This window comes from Syngnathus acus, chromosome 2, assembly GCF_901709675.1.
Source record: "Syngnathus acus chromosome 2, fSynAcu1.2, whole genome shotgun sequence".
Classification (NCBI taxonomy): Eukaryota; Metazoa; Chordata; class Actinopteri; order Syngnathiformes; family Syngnathidae; genus Syngnathus; species Syngnathus acus.
This window is the reverse complement of record NC_051088.1, coordinates 8,202,569-8,224,006: the sequence shown is the minus strand read 5'-3', so window position 1 is coordinate 8,224,006 and position 21,438 is coordinate 8,202,569. Positions and strand designations below refer to the sequence as shown.

At 42.7% G+C, this 21,438-nt stretch overlaps 1 protein-coding gene across 5 annotated transcripts in view; it reads right to left on the bottom strand.

The window, feature by feature from the left end:
• rerea (arginine-glutamic acid dipeptide (RE) repeats a) overlaps window positions 1–21,438 on the bottom strand; it is a 116,569-nt gene that overhangs the window by 65,986 nt on the left and 29,145 nt on the right. For 2 of the 5 annotated variants that reach the window (XM_037272528.1, XM_037272553.1), the window contains exon 1: window positions 8,032–8,508. The exons of 1 other annotated variant lie outside the window; for it this stretch is intronic. The gene's annotated coding sequence lies outside the window, so the exon portion shown is untranslated. Of the gene's footprint in view, window positions 1–7,724; window positions 7,898–8,031; window positions 8,509–21,438 lie in introns of those variants that run through there. 2 more of the 5 variants (XM_037272561.1, XM_037272535.1) reach the window with 2 other exon arrangements.

Genomic DNA, 21,438 nt, shown 5'->3' with positions numbered 1-21,438 from the left:
GCCCCAACGCTAGACGTTGGCCTTCAGAAAGGCATGTGGGCAAACTGGCCTGCTTCAGAGCTGGTCTTTGTCTAGCAAATGTAGTCATTCCACACGGTCATAGTCGTGTTACTGTTGGCCGGCTTTGTCATTTATGCAACTAGAGTCGCTCACTAAATCAAATCTGGAAAAACACTTCAAGTTGTATTGTCTAAAGGTGAGAACAGTCAACCCCCACGCTTTCGCACTTGAGGAAACGCAAATTCTCCCATTCGCATTTTTTTGTGTCAGAACGTAACCCACATTTATCAGCACTTCCCCTTCCCCTACCAGGGACTCACAATCTTCTATCTGAAGTTACAGTTGTTAAACACGACTCTCAGCTAGCTAGCAAACACAAGTCTATCTCGATCTTCTCACAGTTAACACACGCGCCAGCAACAGCAATGAGTTCATAAAACACACTTGAACAATGAGCACTCAAATGAACAGAACAGCATATGGTTCCCTAAAGCCTCTCCTCCTACAGTAAGATAAAACATCAACACACAAAGGAACCGAGTTGCTGCAATATATATTTATCTCTAAATAGTCCATTCCACCTCTCGCCAAACGCAATTTTGTTGCATTGTTTATACTGGTAGCCCGGTACTTGGAGAACAAGAATTTAAAAACCAGCTTCCTCTAGAATGTAGATTGTTTTCATTTTTTTCTAACATGCTACTTGAAGTGAGGAAGTGGAGACTGTGGGAGGCCATGACTTCACTCCATGGAAAAAGCAATGCAGAGACTGGTGAGAGAATGTGTCATTTGCTCTATGATGGTTCTGGGATTGAACTATTTTTGAAAACATTGCCATTTCATGTGTGATTATTTTTTTCAAGATTATCTTCACCTGTATATTGTAACAATCACAATCAGTAATTGAATCTGCATTACAATAAAGAGTATCATCATTGTTTTGGTCTTACGGCTTATGCTAGAATAAAGGCAAATGAACCATGAATTAATATGAAGGGCGGTTTAACTACTTTGATGAGAGTTGTTGACACTTTGACAAGCAGTCTTTTAAGCGTTTGTGACGAAGACTTGAAATTTTACCAAACAAGAGTGGTGTAAACGTAATTCAGTATGTCACATAATCAGTCAATCAGATTCCAACAATAATGCTAACAAATCTGTTTCATGAAACAATATGTAAACATGTCGACTGCACTTGTTAAACACTGAACTCATCCAGCCACTATGTCAATAAATGAAGAAAATATAAAAAAAAATGAAAAAGCCAACTAAAATGAAGCTGTTTTCATTTCTTTCAAGTTGCAGCCTGCAATTGTATTAGATCGCAATGTCAATTTGAATTTGATTAATTGCTCAGCCCTCTCCTGTACAGTACAGCAAGGTTTAAAAACTAAGTGTTAAAAGTGTTTAAGGAGTATTTGTTTACAGGCTAAACGTTTAATATTGGTAATTATTAACTATCTCCCACAACAAATGGCATCATCTTGGCGGCGGTGGTGGTGGTGGTGTGGGGGGGGGGGGGGGGGGGGGGGGGTCATTTATTTGCAGAAATCACAGCCTGGCTCTGTCTCTATCCCCAAGTAATAGGGGAGGGTGGGGGACTTCATTATATTCAGAAGCTTGTAAATGTGCTGCAAGCATGGGCAAAAACAAAACAAAAAGATTGTTAAAAAAAAAACGATAGAAAAGATGTAAGATCCCTAGATAAATGCATAAACATGAACAGAAACGAAAGACAGCAAATGCCTCTGGAGAGCAGATGAGTGGCAGAGTATTAGCCAGACACAGCGTCATTGTCTACTGTTTAGACTGGAGAGGTCATGCTCCAATAAGCACAATCAAACCATGTGAGCATCTGTTGCCTTTAACTCTCCCCTCTCTTTGTTTTATGGCGCACGGTCACAGTGAATGATTTACTCAAGCGCTCCCATTTTCCGCGTGTGGTTTACATGTTTTAAACGCGCATGTCTAGGCAAAGCTTGGCTATTTCCTTTTTCAAAAGCTATAGCCACCAACGGAAACACGCTGGTGGTATCGACATAGTGATTTCAAATCTTTTCACTTCTTGTTTACATATTTGGATTGTGCAGTCACCGCTTCCTGAAAATTGCTCACCCCCTCCCCCAAAACGCACTCTCGCTCTCTCTGCTTGACAATCAACCCAATTAGATGAGCTTGTGAATGAACGCTAGCAATGCTGTAAGCACTCTTGCATACACACACACACATCAAGAAAAGCCATTAGCCTGTCTTTTTAGCATTAGAAGAAAAAAACATTCGATGATTTGCCGGTTCAGAGAGAGATCAGCCCCTGACATGCAGCCTGGGGCAGCTCAGAGTGTCTACCTCATTATTTTTGCAGGAACAAGGCCACTGGTGATCCCTGTAAGGTGCTCTCATTATGACCGGGTCCACGGAACAGACTGCTATATGCCTTAATCATTCATTATTAGTGGTTAGAATATTGGCAGCCATCCAATTGATACAGTTCCATGACTCTAGCAAATCATTACTTTGAGATAGCGTTAACTGTTTTGCACCATTTCAGTTTAATTTGGGCAGCTAAAAGCACTAACTGACGTCCTGATATGAAGAAGTTGAGCATGATTGTTTATAGCGGTTATGCAGCATAATTGCCGGTTAATTGTTATTGTTAGCACTACAGTGTCCAATTAGCCAGTTAGTAGGAATGTGTAACAAAAACAAACCAAATCAAACTAACATTTAAAAATTTACCGCCCTTGAATATATTGCACCACATGTATTGAGATACCATTTTTTTAACTTCACGGAGATTTAAAATAAGCGTTACCTCACCCTGCTTAATGTAAACAAAAGTGCCTTAAAATAGCATTTGTCGCTTATGTGTTAAGTCTTATTTCCTTTTGCCTGTCATTTTGCTTAAGTGGAAAATAGAGGTAGTTCGGATGGAGTCTATCACTCCCACACAGCAACTGAATGTTGGATTTTTTGCGGGTACAAGTTGACAAGTGCAAATGAGTGACAAAGCCATTCATTGCGGCTTTGAGAAGAGTCTTCCAGATGTGATAGTCTGAAATGCTCCAGCACTTCCTCCATAAATAGAAAGGAGGCTGCCGTCGTGTTTTCCAATTTACGTTGCCAGGGTGACAAATGAAAAGCAAAATCACCCTCACGCCTAATCAAATGAGTGAGTGACAACAAGTCAATCTTTTCTCAGTGTGGTCAAGCAATATATTTGTAACGGGTAACGGGTAGTGTGTGTGTGTGTGTGTGTGTGTGTGTGTGTGTGTGTGTGTGTGTGTGTGTGTGTGTGTGTGTGTGTGTACGCACGTGTATCACGACTAAGGCAATGAGAGACTCACAGCAGTATGCGGATAATGTGCCAATAATCTGGCTCGGCGCAGCTGTTAAGTCCACCGCCAATAAAGACGGGTATCAAAAGAACCTTTTCGAAGGAGAGGTTAAATTACCAGTCCAGCAGACAAAGTCTAGACTGCGCACTTCAAACAAACACACTCCGTCCTGGAACGGCTACAAGCTAGTAAAGACAAAACTGTAATTGGACATTGATCTGTTGAAATCTTGGGATGAATAACTCATTTTAAGAGCAGCCAGGAGAAAGTGTGGGCCATTCAGAGAGTTTTGTAATGATGGAAGAAATGACATCTCGTAATATGAGATTGAGAGCAAATGTGTGTGCGTGCTCTGAAAGGCTACATCCATTTTGTTTCCATCCCTAAGAGGTTACTTGTCATTTCCAAAAGACATCGCTAAATGAAAACAGCAATTAGCTTGCTTTTGATTATCTCCTTTTAAAAAAAAAGTCCCCCTTCCCTCAAGACAAAATAGAGCGACATCATTTCTATCAGCTTGGTTAAACACAAGCAAGATCAATGGCTAAATGTATCAGCAAATATTACCATTCGTTGCCTGGCGAGTAATCATTACGGGATGGCACAGATGCATTATTCATGGACTAATGTATAATTCAGAGTTAACAGCAGATTCTATGCATAAATAAAGCGGTGATACATTTAAACGCATTAAATGTTTACTCGCTAAAATAGGATACGGATGCTCAGCGTGGACGCTTGCTTCCTCGCTGCGCTTACTTGATGATCATATTTTGTAACAATTGCTCACGAATCAGGAGGTAGGTACAGGAAAGTGGAGAGTGTGGATAGGAAAAACATGTTTGTCGGAGAACCTCCCGAAGGGCGACTGCATGCTTCTTTGAGGGATTAAATTGCGGACAATTGAGAGCGCTCCATAAAAACACACATTAAAGTCTTAACGATAGCTGCTTTAGTGCCCTGACAATGAATATGCTGTTGCTTTATCTCTCATGATTGTAAAGTCAAGCCTGAGTGTTGACACCACAGAGCTGCTGTCAGATGGGATGTCAATAGGCAGGGACAAGGAGGCTCCGTACGACGGTGTTCAGGTAGCGCAGGTAGCCCCGTGGGGATCGCCATTCCACTTTATGACCGCGTACTGGCTTTAACAGAGCCAGATGTCTCTCTCTCGCTCCTTCTCGCTCGCTCGCTCCCACACACACACACACACACACACACACACTTAACATGTGTGAAAGTGCCCTCCGATGAGCTGAGCTGCTTCAAGGATGTGCACACACAGAGGGGAGGAAAGAAGATAGGACCTGTTTTCAATTATGCCAATTTCTCACTCATTCGTGGCTCAGGGGGTTTATGTTAATTAAACATATCGGCCTTTCCACTGTGCATACAACAAATTAGATGGAATTTTTTATGAACAATCAAAGCACAACGCCACTTCTTCATCATGCTCGAGTTCTGTATTCACCCGGCAGAAAGTAATGCCTCCTTAGCGCCCTTTCATGTGTGCTCCATCAAATATATGGCAAGTATGGACTTGGCTCACTGGAGAACCGCAACCTGCGAGGATTTACCATTGTGGTTTCAGTTCTTGCCAAAATAACTGTGGTTAGTATTTGCTTCACAACAGAGCAGCTCTATGTTGCAGCAAAACACTACTCACATCCGTAAAAAGGCTTTACATTAACTCGCCAGCCCAGTTGAAATGGATCGTTCACATGTATAGCCAATGAATAAGAATGCTAGTTCAGCATTGACGTAAGTGGCAATTGTTATTTTTATTATCAATTATATCATGCACTGATGCACACCTTAACTGGACCCGTCTTTGGAGCTGCTATCGCTTTCAAATGTTTGTAACTGTCACGTAAACAAACGACCAAAATGACAGCAATTCTTCATCTGTTTTGTTCAGTTCCAAACAGTGGCGTGTAAAAGCCCTGAGTCCCTCATACAAGCATGTCTGGCTGCTTGTAGGGGGATGGCAATGATGGCAACAATGGCATGGAAGCCAAGGCTTCTCATTGATTTTCTGCCTCTCTTTATGACGAGGCAGCTCGCGCAAATCCTGCATTGTTGAGGTCAAAAGTGGGAGGGTGACAGGGGGTTATGTGTGTGTGTGTGTGTGTGTGTGTGTGTGTGTGTGTGTGTGTGTGTGTGTGTGTGTAAAACCAAGCAGCATTCACACAGCCAAACAGACGGTAGTAATTAAGAGATATTTATCTAACCAGTATATTACAAATGGTTTTAATTGTTCTGTTTTTTCCCCCGTGAGGCAAAGCATTTTTTTTCTCATTCACATCAACGACTACTGTAACAATTGGGTCATTTATATGTAATTGAAATATAGCCATCCAAGGTATTAACAAAATGAAGAAAAAAAATGTAGATCCCAGAGGACCTTGGATATTAGAAAGAAAATGAGAGGCATGTCACCATTGCATCATTTACAACTCTTTCCTCCAATTCTTTGTGTATTACATCATTCGCGTTGAGAAAAAAAAAATGAAGACAACCTCTAGATATTTTTCTTCTTCTTCTTGTACCTGCCAGCAGCTGCCATCGTCCTGTCACAGGAAGGAAAAAGGGCCAGCGAACACAGTGTGGTGCAATCCCAGCAGGGCCATTGTGTGAACACATTCAATAATATTTTTCCAGTTCTCTGTCAAACATTCATCTGCCTCTAAGCGGCCCGTCTCCCCCTCTTTCTCTCCTGTCCATGCTCGGAAACAGCCTCTTTGATACAGATGTCAGATTCCTCAGAGGTGACATTCAAACATGTGCCAGTGTGTGAGTCGAATGTTTACCAGCTCCCTGCTATAAGTGCTGTTTGTGCAGAGCTGACTCACTCTGCTACTTCACCTCCCTTACTTTACACGAACACCCACCGCACCGAGAGGATTCGGACCGGGATCAAAGGGCACACCAGTGCTACATTTCAAACATAACATTAGAAAGTAATATAAGCGCTATAATGGTGTGGTTTTGCTCCTGCTATATTCTTAACAGGGAAGACCACTTCCTGTTTCAACCTGTCTGCAAATTGTAAGGAGGGAATGCATCTGCTCTATGAGCCCATTCACACAACTATGAACAGAACAGAAGGGAGCCAATCTCCTGATTAAACATTTCATTTGCTCACCTACAGAAGTGTGAATAGTTAAATAAAGCACAAGAGTGTTTGGAAAACACTCATTCAAGTATAAAGTTTTTTTTTTTTTGCAGCAAAAACAAATTGAGAGGCGGAGCAAAATTTTTTAATTGGGATTGGATAAAACAGGAACAAAGCGATCTGTGGTAACATCGTATCACTTGTGATACGGCCACTGTGCGTAAATTCTGAATAAATCAGATAATCCCAGCTATCGTGTCGAGTAGTTGCGCCATATTGACGATATGGAAAGAAAGTCTGATGAAACAATGTCAATGTGACGCGGTTCTAAGTCAGCCTCAGTCGAATGTTTAACCAGAACTGCACCTGGTGTTTATACAATGCCACACAGCTACATTCCTCTACGACTTTTATAACACAGGCTGCCCTTTACTAGTCAGACCGTTTTTGAGCGCTTAAACGTCCTTTACATTCAAATAACATGTCGTTATCTACAAAGCGAGCCCACACTGCCTCTCCTAACACCAGGAGATTAATCACATCTGAATCATTAAACGAGAGGTCGCTCGTCTTCATCGGTAGTGTGTGTGTGTGGGGGGGGGGGGGATACAAGAAGCCAGGCAGGCACGTTAGAGATTAGCGTCTCATAATTAGCAATGCAACATCTGAGTTGGGCGAAACATTCGACGAGGGGGGAAGAAATTGTTTTTACAATGGCAGCGAGTGGAGGCAATCACTACCCAGCTTGTTTTGAGTTCTTTCTTCTTTGTGCTTATGTGGCCACAAGCCCTGCTTGCGGCTACGGCATCTGACTGCTGTCACATGAATCCTCACTATGACCAATTTTGACTCCACTGCGTTCACACACAAACTTCTCGTTCTCATAGACTGGAAAACATTAGATAAGCTTCCTTTCAGACAAATAATTTGGTCTGCTTTCAAATCCTCATCTGCCCCCCTTAATACACACATCCCACCAACTAAGCGCCCACCCCCCAGCAACAGGCACAACCCCTCTTCTTTTCACCCCCACAGTGAGAGCTGCATGTGCTGGGGCCAGAGTTCATAGCCTCCGGGGTGCTGAAGGGGGAAGTCAAGTTAATCTGGTGGCCCTTCAACAGTTTTCAAATGGTACACACCATTTACAGACACAGTCCTTTCCCTCCCATAACAGTCACCAACTTTCTATTATGACAGTTGCAATCCCACAGCTAAATCGGTTAAACTTGGGGAAATCCCGCTCTAGTATTGGAACAGTGGAAAGAGATACTTACTTGTGGTTTCCCCCCCCTTGCAAAAGCATCCTCTGATCAGAACAGCAGCCAAGTTTTACAACAACTGAAACCAACTTTCATTTTACTCACAACAGATCAGGTCACACACGCACTCGCTGCACCCGTAATAAAGACAACAACTTAGGTGCGCAATTTAAATGCCACCTGGATTTAGTCATCAGATAGTTCTCATTCCACACACACGCTGGCGGCCCACCTCCTTCCTTCCCTAACACACACACACACACACACACACACACACACACACACACACACACACACACACAACCAACGTTCAACTACTCACCCGCCAGTCTGCTGATTCTTGAAGAGTCTCGGTGCAAACAAGTTCTTTAAATCCTCGCCCGGGATGACCCAACCAACTCGCCGCACCAAATCCAGACACACGCACAAAGCAGACTTTTTTTTTTTTTTTTTTTATCCCTTACATTAATAAACCCCCACTGGCCGCAAGCAAAGGGAGCTGAGGCGAGCGGCACTTGTTTCAACAAAAGGCAGCTTCACCTCGCTCCTAGGTCCGAAGGCAACGAGGCGAGCTGGGCTGAGACGAGCGAGAGCGGGGTTCGGCGGCACCTCCTCCCCCCCAGCCCGGTTCGAAGTATTCCTACTCGCTCTTTCATCGACGACGAGAAGGGGGCGGGGGGGAACAAAAAGTAACCCGTAGCTGCTGGTTGCTTGGGGGGCGAGAGGAAAGCGGTGAGTTCGCCGTTTACAGGCTCCGCTTCCTTTTTTTTCCACACACACTCTCACATGCACACACGCCCCCCCCCTCCTTCTCCCTCCTCTTGTGCTTCACTTCTTTATGCGCGCGTGTGCACACACACACAGTCCTTATACTCACCCCCCCCCCCCCCTTCCTCCCCCCTCAGCTGTTCAACAGACGCATACACATGGCTGACCTAGTCTTCGCTTAGACACAATCACCTTTCAACTCAACACGAGACACAAAAAGAGAGTGGAGCGGATTTAAAATAATTCTCATGGGCAAGACGGTGGTAAGTGGTGGGTTGATTGAGGGGTTTTAGGCACCGCGCATGCGCGTTTGCATAAATGGCAAGTACGGTGGCCCACAAGCGAAGGTTTGTGGAGGTCACGCCTGTGTTTTACGCCAGGAATTTGTATGGCAGCACTATTGAATTCAAATTCATTTGTCTCAAATATTGAAACCAAGAAATGTAGCCGGCCCATACACGTTAGTGAGTCAAGAGTTTTCATTGTTAATTTTACGTTTCAAAGTTGAAACGGATATTCGTGGTATCAAAAACTGTAGGATTTTTTTTTTTAAATCTTGCGAACTGAGATACCCTCTGCATCTCTTGAATGCAATTAATTCAGGCAGGCTGGACCCACAGGCTGGTTCACTCTGTAGTTGGTCCTGGGCCACATGTGGCTCGCGGGACGCAAAGTGAATAGCTTTGCTGTATGGAGTAACAAAATCATCACAGAACATGCCCGGGGGAAAAAAATATGTTTAGCCTTTATTGTTCCACCATGGGATGTTTTTAATGCTGCTGTAATGTTTGACAAACTTCCAGGCAATCATATTGTGAAATCACACCACCAGAAGATAAAGAGTGATAGATACACTGTGAGTTGTAAACTCCTGATTTGGTTAGTAGATCAAGAAGCTACAGAAGCCACTAAAGGAGAAAAAAATATATAGATATTAAATATTTTGATCAAAGGCTCTAAATTAACCATAGGTGTGGAGGTGAGTGACAATAAATGTTTGCATATCCACTATGTGCCCTGCAATTAACTTGTGATTAATTCAGGGTTCCCCTTTCACTCACACAAAGTCAGCTGGGATAGGCTCTACTTACGTGTGACCCTCGTGAGGATGAGCAGAAAATGGTTGGATGAGATCATCTTGAAACAATATTTTGTCATCATGCATAAGCTGATGTTGATTGACTAGACAATGGCCAAATAAAGGCACGCACAGGTAATGTTCAAAATTGTATTTTTAATTCTATTTTGCATTTCACTAAGGAGTGAATTATGTGGTCCGCTATGTAGAAATAAGATAAAGAAGACTAGGGAGTAGGGAATGAGTGAACGATTGTGAACACAGCGCTCGTCAACACTCTGATCACATCACCTCTCAATTTGACACCACTCAAACCAAAATATGTTGAAACCAAATCGTGGAGCAGATTTAAAATAATAACCAAGGGCAAGACAATGGCAGTTTGATTGATGGCGCAAGAGGAGGGGGACGACATTGGCACCGTACATGCATGTTTGCATAGGCTGGTCAACGAGATCTGCTTTGCGGGATTTGAAGTGAAACACTTCAGAAATATATTTTTTCATATAGACGATATACGGTCAATTTAAGTACAATGAATAAATACATAAATAAATCCCCGGCTGACCTGGCCTATCAGTTTGTTTTAAAAATAAAATGTGCACAAATGTTCCCCCACCCCTGTTTGAGTGGGAAGATACGCCGGCAGCGAGAAGCAAATGGATGCTGTTCAGGCTTGGAGAGCTCATTTGCATTTTGGGATAATGAATTAATTAGTTACCCTGCCCATTAAAAAATGGGCAGGGAGAATCACGTGATTAGTCCATTTACAATATTACAAATGGTCCCATTGTAACAATTACAGAGCGTCAAATGTATTCACGGGGATTTTAGTGCTAAAATGACAATTTGCTTTGTCTCCACAAAAACAGCTCAATCCAATCCAGCCCTACCCAAGTGTTGGTAAAACAGCAGGGCTGCGCTAAGTTATGAAACAACAGCAGTATTTCCATTTCATTGAGCAGGTGGTTTGACACATTTTCATTGTCTAAAACACGATATTGGATCACTGTCAGAATCCAATTAACCAAAGCAAATAGTCAGCGCGATGGGCTCTTTTTGCACAGAAGCCAAACATGAGCAGGAGAGACAGGCAGTGGGGATCAATAGAAATTGAGTTGAAGGTGGTGTGTTCTCATGTGTGCGTGTGTGAGTGGATGTGTGTGCATTGGGGGGGGATCCTTCATTGTCCTACAAAGCATGTGTGCCGTCTCCTTTTCAATAGAGGCAAGGGGGCGGGGGTGGTGATGGTTTCTCCTATATGCAACCTCTTCCAGCTCTACCCGCCGCTCTGGTGGTAAGTCATACTTCCCTTCTACATTCTACATATTTCATTCATTTGGAAAAACACCACTTACGGTTCTCAAATGAAACAGGCCATGTTTTGTTTAACAGAGATCAAGCGCTTTTGGAACTTGTAGTCGAGCCAATGCAATTGAACACCTCCTGTACATACATTTGGAAAATGTCCTCTCATCTATCCATCCTTTCTGTGCACCACTTTCCCAGGTTAGGGTTGCAGGCAACGCGGCCTGTCCCAGGTGACTTAGTGTCAAAAACGGACTCCACCTTGGACTGGTCTAGAGTCAAGCACAGGACAAATGTGAAGACAGAAAAGGTTTACACTCAACCCACGCTGTCTGCATGGAGTCAGGTGAATGAACCCGTCACAATCATGACACAAACGTATTTCATTTCAGTAATAATAATGCTGTTGACAGTTGTTCTTTTTTTCACCTATTTTAAATAAGAAAGATTATTAAATTAATTAAAGCTCAAATTTAAATAAAACCAAAATTTAAAAAAAATTTATCAATTTAATTAAAGCTAAAAATTAAATAAGAGGGAAAGAAAATCTGGTAGCTTTGGTCAAATTTGACCATTTCTTTTGCTTTGCACTCTTTGAGTCACTTCCTAACAAAGAACCACACGTTCTCTATGCTTCTCTGTTGGGCTCAATTCCATAGTTGAATCACTGCAAGCACAGACAGGATGTTGTTACACAATGACACACCATCTAATAAAATCTCTCTCTTCACAGCAGCACTTACACTAAGCTAATCTAAAGCGCGACGCTACCCAACATTGGGTGGTGCCGGCTCATCTTTACATTGGCCCGGGAGAGGAGAAGGAGCGGCAAAAAATCCTACGACACGGCTTTGCTGAGCAAAGCTGGATATGGGCTGACGGGCGCCAGTGCCCCTCCCGTGGTGGATGAGATCCCATTATCGGGCCCACGAGAACTCCACCTCCAGGATTTCACAGCTCCTCTGTTTATCACAAGGCTCTGTCAAGTTGGGCACCATTAACCGATAATGAAAGGAGACAACCGGTGCAGTTACAAGCGAAGCAGTCCCACATTCTACAGGCCTAAGCATGTATCTGAGAAGCTGACTGTGTCTATTCATTTCTATTCAATTTTCAAACAATCCATCACAATCCCTTTTTGCCTCCCATGAGCACCTCCTCCTACACTACTTTCGATCCAGGCGGCACCAAAAAATGCTCAACATGATTACATCATGTTTTTAACATTTGGTTGCTCCACAATTCTCCAAATTGAGCTGGTGCCTGTATCGCCATATCACCGTTGATAAAACATATTGGAACATAAGCTATCGATAAGATACCGTCATATCTCCGTTGATGAAACATATTGAAACATGAGCTACTCTGATTTATTCAGTTACTGATCAAAGTCCAAAAATGCATTCCCCTCCGACCTCGGTTACATTACTTCATAGTAAGCTGTCCCCACTTGCACTCATTAAAAATAAATACTTAACAAAAGCTGTGGCGGGCACAATCAACACACACAGGCACACGCACTGTTTGCTTTAGCCTGATCGCACAACAACCCACTCAGAGGCAAAGCAAGACCTCAGAAACACAAATAAGTGAGCCCGTAGTCGAAACAAGAGGGGGGGGGGGGAAAAAAACAGACATGGATGAGTGAGCCAAGCTTGAGAGAAACCTCAGAGGCCCCGGCCTCTTAAGTACTCCTATCTTGTAACTTCATTTAATACATTCACCAGGGATGAGCCGACAAGTTAGGGAGGTGGGGGGGGTTGCTTTGCCTAAAAAGGAACAGACTTGTAAACTGAGCGCAAGGTTTGCTTTATGGCGGAAGGTGGTGCACTTGAGGAGGACTTTAACACATGACTAAATCTTTGCAGTGTAACAATGACGCCGGAACATAATACGTATGCGAGGGCAATTTCACTATTGGACAGAGTGACTTGCTTACATTAGAAAGTTAAAGAGAACTGTTCCAGATGGAGCTTTTAAAGCAGACTATCTCAACCGCACATATTCTACCCATAAAGAACAAAGGCCGTGTGACTGCTTCAACTTACGGTTTTCAATCCGTCCTCGGCAAGCATTTTTAAAAAGGCCCTGTTAGTCCTTGTGGATCGAGAATTAAATGAGGAAAATAGGATCTTACGCCACTAATTAAAACACTGATCGCCTCAGGGTAGTTGAGAAAAGGGGAAGCAGTTAAAACAAAAAAACGCTTTCCAATCTCCTTGAAACTCAAGGAAATTACACAACTAACTATGGCAGTGTCGTGGGCATGGATATGTGAGTATGTCCTAGTGGTCTTATCGAGGGGGAGACAAAAGACTGAGCGATAATCAAGATGTCCACTGGAAGGCATCCGGAGAGACAGCGTATAACCATGACAGAACGTTAATTTACGAGCATTAGCAGTGAAATGGCAAGTAAAGCCAAGGAACGGTATTTCCCTTCAGGCGATCAGCGCCAGGTCTCGGCTCACACACGTATCTTGTTTACAAAGCTATTCACACTCCCATTTGGCAGCCTTGCAAACACTAAGGGAAAGAAAGACACTCGCAGGATACATATGTCTCGTCTGTGCCGAGTTACTCACGAGAGGGAAAGTCGATCACAAGAGCCATTTTGGTGAATGTGAATGATGGTAAGTCTTATTCCATACGGATGCAGTTCAGAAGAGGGACGACTCACGTTTGTACTTTTTTTCCCTCCTACGTCGCCAGTCGTAAACATCATCTTACATGGACACGACAGTCAACCTAACATAACAAAACACAAATGAAAACTGTGCTTTACATTGAAATATTTTACTATCGGCGAATTGTTATTGTTTTGGAAAAAAAATCAACTGCCGTAAATGCTATAAGAATATGCCATGGGTGTTCTGGAACGTATGATTTACGTATCCCCCCGCAATGGTGGTGGGATATAGTGTACTACATATTGAAATGTTTTGGATCAAAGTTTGTGGGACAGTTGTGGTTTAAACTATCAATTTAGGCAATTCTCAACATTTCGGGAGAGTGTTTTTTTTTTTTTTTTACATTCACACCAACAAGGGAGCGGCCAATACCGCAAAAAAAGGGGATCACTTCCTTTAGCGAATTTCAACACAATAACTAAATATAGAGTGCACATAAAAGCTAGTTAGGCTACACACCGTTGTTCGAATGCTGGGTTTTTGTACTATTAATAAAAGACCAACTAAATAATAATAACTAAATGCTTTTAGAATCTGCATTGCAATACTGTACCCACGTAAAACACCATAACATCAAATAACTTGAAGATGAATACTTTATAAAACCTTTCAGATACTTTTGTTCACAGAGCGTCTTTACACATCCTGCTTTTTCCACAGGCTTTCTATGTTCTCACATGGACAGTCCGTGTGTCTGATTCTGCAAGCAACACTGGACCCCATTCATTGGAATAAAAAGGAGCAGTTCAGGTCACCAAGTCTACACACACAACAGTCTGTAAGGAATGGACTGTGTATTTCAGAGAGCGAGCGAGAGAGAGAGAGAGAGAAATCCTTTTGTGGACTATATAAAACAACCAAACAATACATGGGCCTGACACTTAACCAGGAGTGGATTAGTGCTGGCTGAAACGGTGTTGGGGTGTCACGTGAGCGGAGCAATCTAGTGCAAGATCAGGGAAGCAACAAAGAAAAAGGGCGGTTGTGTAGTGTGCTTCCTGCATGGTGCAAGCTCATCCTGCTCAGTTTGCTAGTGAGCCTCTCTATACTGCCACCCTATGGACAAAGAGTACACCTGCAGCCTAGTGTCAGCGCAAAGAAAAAGAAAGAGAATGGAAAAAAAGGGCAGGGGTGTGTAGAGATTACCTACCAATCACAACATTACGACCACTTGTCCAATATGAGATCCCATCCAACTACTCTCCCTTCGCAAAGATAATGTTTATCTTTGATTGACACTGGCAGAAGAATGTTCCACGAATTTTGTTTTGTGGTCGGCGTTTGCAATGAAAGATGTCTTACGACTTGGCTACAAAACTATATTACGAGCTTTCAGTATCACGTAGGACAGTTCTACACCACCAAATAGTTCAACTACAATAATTGACATTTAGCCAAATTAAACCCTTTTTAACCATTTTAATCAGAAATGAACATTACTCTGTCTATAAAGCCAAAACATCTGTTAGATATATTGTGCTTGCTTGCTTGCTTGCTTGCTTGCTTGCTTGCTTGCTTCCTTCCATCCATCCATCCATCCATCCATCCATCCATCCATCCATCCATCCATCCATCCATCCATCCATCCATCCATCCATCCATCCATCCATCCATCGGGGGTCACGGGCGTGCTGGAACCTATCCCAGCGGTCATCGGGCAGTAGGCGGGGGACACCCTGAACTGGTTGCCAGCCAATCGCAGGGCACACAGAGACAAACAACCATACACACTCACAATCACACCTAAGGACAATTTCGAGTCGTTTTTAGAATGTGGGCGTGAACCCACGCAGGCACGATGAGAACATGCAATCTCATAATGTTCTTGCTGGTCAAAGTGTAACAGTATACTTGAATGACTCCCAAGCCAACAGTACTTATTTCAAAATCAATTATTCCATGCCAGTCATACTCAGCTGCTCATAGCATGTGATTCGGCTCTAGAGTTTACAGATAGTGGTAAGTGGAATATGCACGGCTTTTATAGGTTAGAGGAACAGGATTTCAAATCATTCAAGACCCTTTTACTAGCTCATGTGACACCCCCCTCCCACCCCCCCACCACCACCACCACCATCTGGCATGACAAATAACAGACAGAAGTAATCTGGAAGGCGAGCGTGCAGTCAGTGTGTCAGCAAGGAGAAACTAATGTGTTATTCGGAGTGACGGCACAAAGGCAGCTCTCTTTGAAGCCCGCGTTACCAGATAAAACTATTTTTCGCAGGAGCGATCATGTAAAATTTGTCTGAGCAGACAGTTTGGATATCAGTGCCGAGGTCAAGAGGAGCCACTTAGCTGTGCTTTGGCCCTCCAACCCCTGCAGTGTTCAAAATAACCACTCCGCTGTGGGAGAACAAACCCCCTCACCCAAAAAAAATTGCCAGGCAGCAGCTCTGCGAGAAAAGACAAATCTATTCCCTCGGGAGTGCTTTTTTCCAAGCTGCAAAACAGAGGGAAGGGTGAAAGGTATGACATTGCAAAGCTTGTTCATTAGCCAGACTACAGTGAACCCCAAGCTTATTTGTAGTCCACCATTAACCCATTTTATTTTCTGTGGAACAGTCAGCTATTTGCTAGAACTTTACTTATTTGCTGCTCTCACATAATTCTGTGCTAGTACTTAACACACCAAGAAATGTAGAAAACCAAGAAAGTTAATGATTAAGTGTTCATCTTTAGTCTTGAAATGTGTTTTCAAATTCAAAGCACATTATGTTCACCATCATTTGTGATAAGCCTCCTTTTATGACTTACACTTTGGACTAAATAAATGCATCTATGCATTATACACACACAAACACGCACACACACACACACACACACACACACACACACACACACACACTAGAGATATCCTGCAGGTATGTTTTAACATTATGTGGTGAAGCGGAAACTGCAAATTGCTTGTGCGGATGAACATATTTTGCATAATGCATGAAGAATCTAACATTTACTGTGTGTTTGTGTGTGTGCGTGCGCAAGAAAGGGGGAAAGAGAGTTTGAGAGAGATAGATGGGGAAGATAGAGTAACAGTGTTGAGGCACGCAGTAACCTAACATGCTGCATGCTAACAGTCAATGTAATAGGAGCAGCGGGGAATAGACAGAAGAGGCTTGGCGCAGCGTGAGCTCCTTAAATCAGCACACAGAATATAGAGGACGGATGGAGGAGAAAGATGGATGCCACGGGAAGTGAGGGAGAGTCTCATGAACACATCAGCAGCAGGAGGGCAAGAACTAAACTCATTAAGTCGCTCGCTACTTGGCTATGCTCGAGTCCAGTGTTTAACATTTAACGAGCGAACATTAAATAAATCTTACCACTGAAGAAAAGTGCCACAAGTGTAAGGAGTTTGTCCATATTAGTGTTGTCACAAATGAATCATTTTGTAGTCGATTATCCCATTGATTACTCGGGGAATCGGTATCAGTAGAGGTGCTTTTCGAGTATGTGTTAAGCCAACCAAATAAGCATTATTATTTTTTTGGTTTGATTATTTTTAAATGGCCAGGGCAAGAACGAAATATCACTGGACATAAAACCTTAACATGAAATGCTCATGACAAAGACACCCGCTGTGAGTGACAGGGCCTGGCACAGTGTGTGTAAGGCTATGAAATATGAGTTAATCCATTCAGACACAAAGCTTGAGCCAGTACATTTCCATTGATCGTGAAGGCAGCAGCAGAAGTGGCAGGGAGAAAATAAGAGATGATGATGATGATGACGGGGAGTAACATGGATGAGAGCATCAAGGACAGGTAGAGAAAGGTAACAAAAGGTCCACCGGGCAAGAATAGGAACATTTCTTTGGGGAGGCGCAGTGTTAGTCAGCGCTCTAGCGTGTCATGAGGTGTTGTTGACTAACCTTGACTGCATTCACCTCCAAGCTCACCGGCTCTCAACAAGTATTGACAAAACGACAATCTGCAAGAGAAACACTGACGGGAAACGGACACACAGAGGACAGGGGGAGGGACAGGCGGGAAAATACATGAATGATGCAAAAAATGGCACAAACCAGGTGCCAACGGCTCGTTGTACGAGGAGGGCGGCCATTTTTGGAAGCACACTGCATGGACACGGACGTGCAAATCATAAATAAGAGAAATCACGGTTAACATCATCGAGGAAGACAATTTATTCAGAACCGGTGATCATTTCCCACGACTCAATAAGTGCACATCTCGGCATTCAGCCGCTACAAACAGAATGAAAACACACACATGCACGCACACCCCTGAACACCCCCTCACTATTATCCCTTGAGCCCTCTCTTCTGCGCCTCACTCGACAAGAGCTTGGAAATAAAAACATCACAGCACTGCCTGCCTCGCAGCACCTGTTCAATAACGTTGACATTTCACATTCGGCATCCGCAAGCTGAGACGTTGTCTGCATTCAAACCAAAGACACGCATCAATCTGCAACATTTCAATGCATGCAGTTTCACATTGCACAGACAGAAGACACATCTGCGTGGAAGGATGCACAGTAATTGTCTCGATTAACCCTCTCATCGAACTGCCGATCATTAAGATGCATGCATTGAGAAATCCTGCGTTATGATAATAACCTGCCATCAATGCTCTGCAAATCAACCGATTCCCTCCAATGGAAGACAAGCAACCCCAATATTTATATAGTAACTATTTTCACCTGTGCTCATGAATATTAGTAGATTCATGCTTGACATTTTATCTTTGCTGTGGTTCCTCTTATCCAATTATTTATTGACTGCAAAGCTTGACGAAAACAAGGCCGAAATCCCTGGATATTTGCAAGTGCAAAATGCTCCTGCTTGATATTATTCATGCTCTACTTCTGATGCAACACGTCTCCTGAAATACACTCCCAACGAATAGTCCTCTCGCTTTTAAATTTGCAAGTATGCCTGGGAATAAAAAAAAAAATCACGCTTCTCTCTGCAATCTCTGCAGCACATGCCAAGTGTGAATTGGACTGATATTTGACAGAGCCGAAGAGAAAAAAAACAACACAAGTACGAACAACCATGAGAAGCATTTCGGATGTTGGCACTGACTCGAAATGGGCATGCAATTTGCAAATTGACGAATCACAGACAATCAAAACTAGAGACACACATATCAAATAAAAAAAAAAGAAATTGTGAGAGACTAACATCTATTTCAATGCCAGTGGTAGGGGGAGTTGGAGTAGCGTGGATGGGCAAGTAGTTCAACTTCACATCGATGACATCATCTTTAGGCAGCAAAATAGTTAAAACACTATCAATAGGGCCTCTGCTGGTACACTTCATTTTACATTACCCTTAAAAACAAAAGGCTCACTGATAACTTGATCATCCCTGACATTTAACAAAATCTGATTCTTGTGAGAAAAAGAAATACTTTAAGGGCATACGGCCTTGTTCAGTGTCATCAAAGTGATCTTGTTTCATCCTAGTTGCCAAAACCAATGGGCTGAAAATGGACCCACAATAGATCATCTTTCAAGACAAGGTGTTAAAACACAGATGAGCTATGCTAGCTTTTGGCAAACATTCACAGCCTCTTTTGCCACACATTCACGGCCTCTTTTGCCACTGACCATGTTTTTTGTTGACTCCACTTAGTTGAGCTAGAAGCTAATTTGTTACTTAGCTACTTTTCCATCTAACCATTCCACGTATGTGCCCACAGTGGCCTGTGATTGAATTAGCCACTTAATGAATTATTAAGTGACTGTTGTTCACTCTGCGGTCATGAAACGTCAGAATTTGATGAAGTGGTAAAGTTGAGCCGGCCAGAAAATGGATGGCCGCTTAAAAGGCTACTTTCTTTGCTTTCAGGTAACTAATGTTATTGTTAAATGGATGCTTGACAATGTCAACTATCATTGAGAATACTTCTAGCCGGAAGCTTTTTTTTCTCCCTCATACGTCTACTTTAAATGCATCACAAGACTGTTGTACTTCTATTCCTGTTGTGATAATTACTACCTGAAGGGGAAAGAAGAAATTTGCCTCCATGGTGCCAAGGTTTGATGGTCACCAGGTGCAACCTAACTTGGACGGCTGAGCAGAGACATCTGTTTGATGGCATTAAAAACGCCAGCGCCCTGCCATAACTACAGATTAAACGGTAGTAAATCCGAGGATTAGAACCGTATATGAATAGTCCACATTGATTTTGCAACCCTTTGGCAACACTGGGATTTCCACTGTGACAGACATCATGGCCATCAAACACTACAGGACCAAGACTTTATTGATCCCACAGCGGGGAAATTCACAGCTTATGACAACCAACAATAATATATTAGGTTACGCAAAGATCAAACATGATCAACATAAACCAGATGAGACGTTAGCTACAAAAACTATCAAGCTAAACATTGGCAACAAAATGTCAGATGTAATGTTACAGGACTCTTTGGTTTCTGAGCTGTTAAGGGTACTAAAATCGGTTTGTGACGAACATTGCTACCGCTTTTTAATCTTGTTTAGAGGCAGGGCAAGCAACACCATTCCTACAACAAACAACTCATCCCACAAGTCGTAAAAGAGTCAGTGAAAAGAATGTCAATGGCCTTAGACATATGTACATCTCAATATTCTAGGACGTACGTAAGAATAACTTTGGGGCTGTGAGTTGATGAGGATTATATGTGAGCACTTTGAGGGTGACGGGCATGATGAAAATGATAAACTGGCCTTTCCCTCTTTAGCTGTGTGATGGTCTCGGTCTTTGAATTTCAAAGCTGGAGCACAAGCACAAACGCACACAGACACACACACACCCATGCTGCGATTCACTCTGCTGCAGGGAGACCTTTTTGACACGACAATCCCAAAATCCCGTGCTGAAATCCTCCCTCCCCCTTGACCACCACAGCCCTTAGGAAGGAAGCTGGCTCACATCACAAGAGCAGCATCCATTACTTCAGCTGGCCTCACACTTTAAAAATGTATTACTGGCTGTCTTCGAGGGCTGCCAAGAGAGACTAGGATACTATTTGCCATTAGTCGGCGAGGGCTACCAAAAAAGACTAGGATACTATTTGCGATTAGTCGACTATACATATCGCACCCGAAAGCTACCGCTCTTATGTAACCAACATTATCTTACATCTTGAATTAAAAATAAAGATTCAACAATTCAACTTTGCAGCTTGTACAAGCATTCCTGACATGTTTATAAATGACAGTGACGGTCACTTGTTAAGGTGCAGCCTTAAACTGAAATGAAAGGCTTTAAAATATCACAAGATGGCACCAGAGCCCCGAATAGTAGGCAAGTAGCAATTTGTGTCAAGAATGTCAATGTCAATCTCGATAAATAACCCAAGAGCTTTGGATGTAGGCAAGTTTTAAGCTAGGGGTTGTTACGGCGAACATTCCGAGTCTTTGCCTTTTAAAAAGCTGAAACATTTACAAACCATTTTAAGGGTAAAATTGTAAGATGAGTTTAAAATGACAAAGTGTTTGTACATGTGAGCAGAGGTGCCAGAATTGATTAATTGTAAAATAATTGAGTGTCAAATTAGTCAACTATTTTGATATTCGATTAGTAGTCACTTTATAATAATAACGATACTAAACATTCTTTCGGAGCTTAATTGATCCTGTTTTTTTCCCCCATACTGTTCACGGCAAGTTGTCATTAACCAAGTCAAGTGACGGAACAGCGTTGTTCAACAAACTACAGTTTACATGCTACTCTAAAGTCCAGTCGGACTCACCCAATAATTCAATACGCCATGTAAACATATCGACTGTCTGAGCCTACAATGTGCCAAAATCAATGGCCAGAAAGTGTGGCTCTCTATTACTGTATTGAACTATTTTAAATACAGTCAGTGCCTTAGAATAGACTGTGAATGCATCACATCCAAACATGTCATCAGCGAGAAGCAAAGCC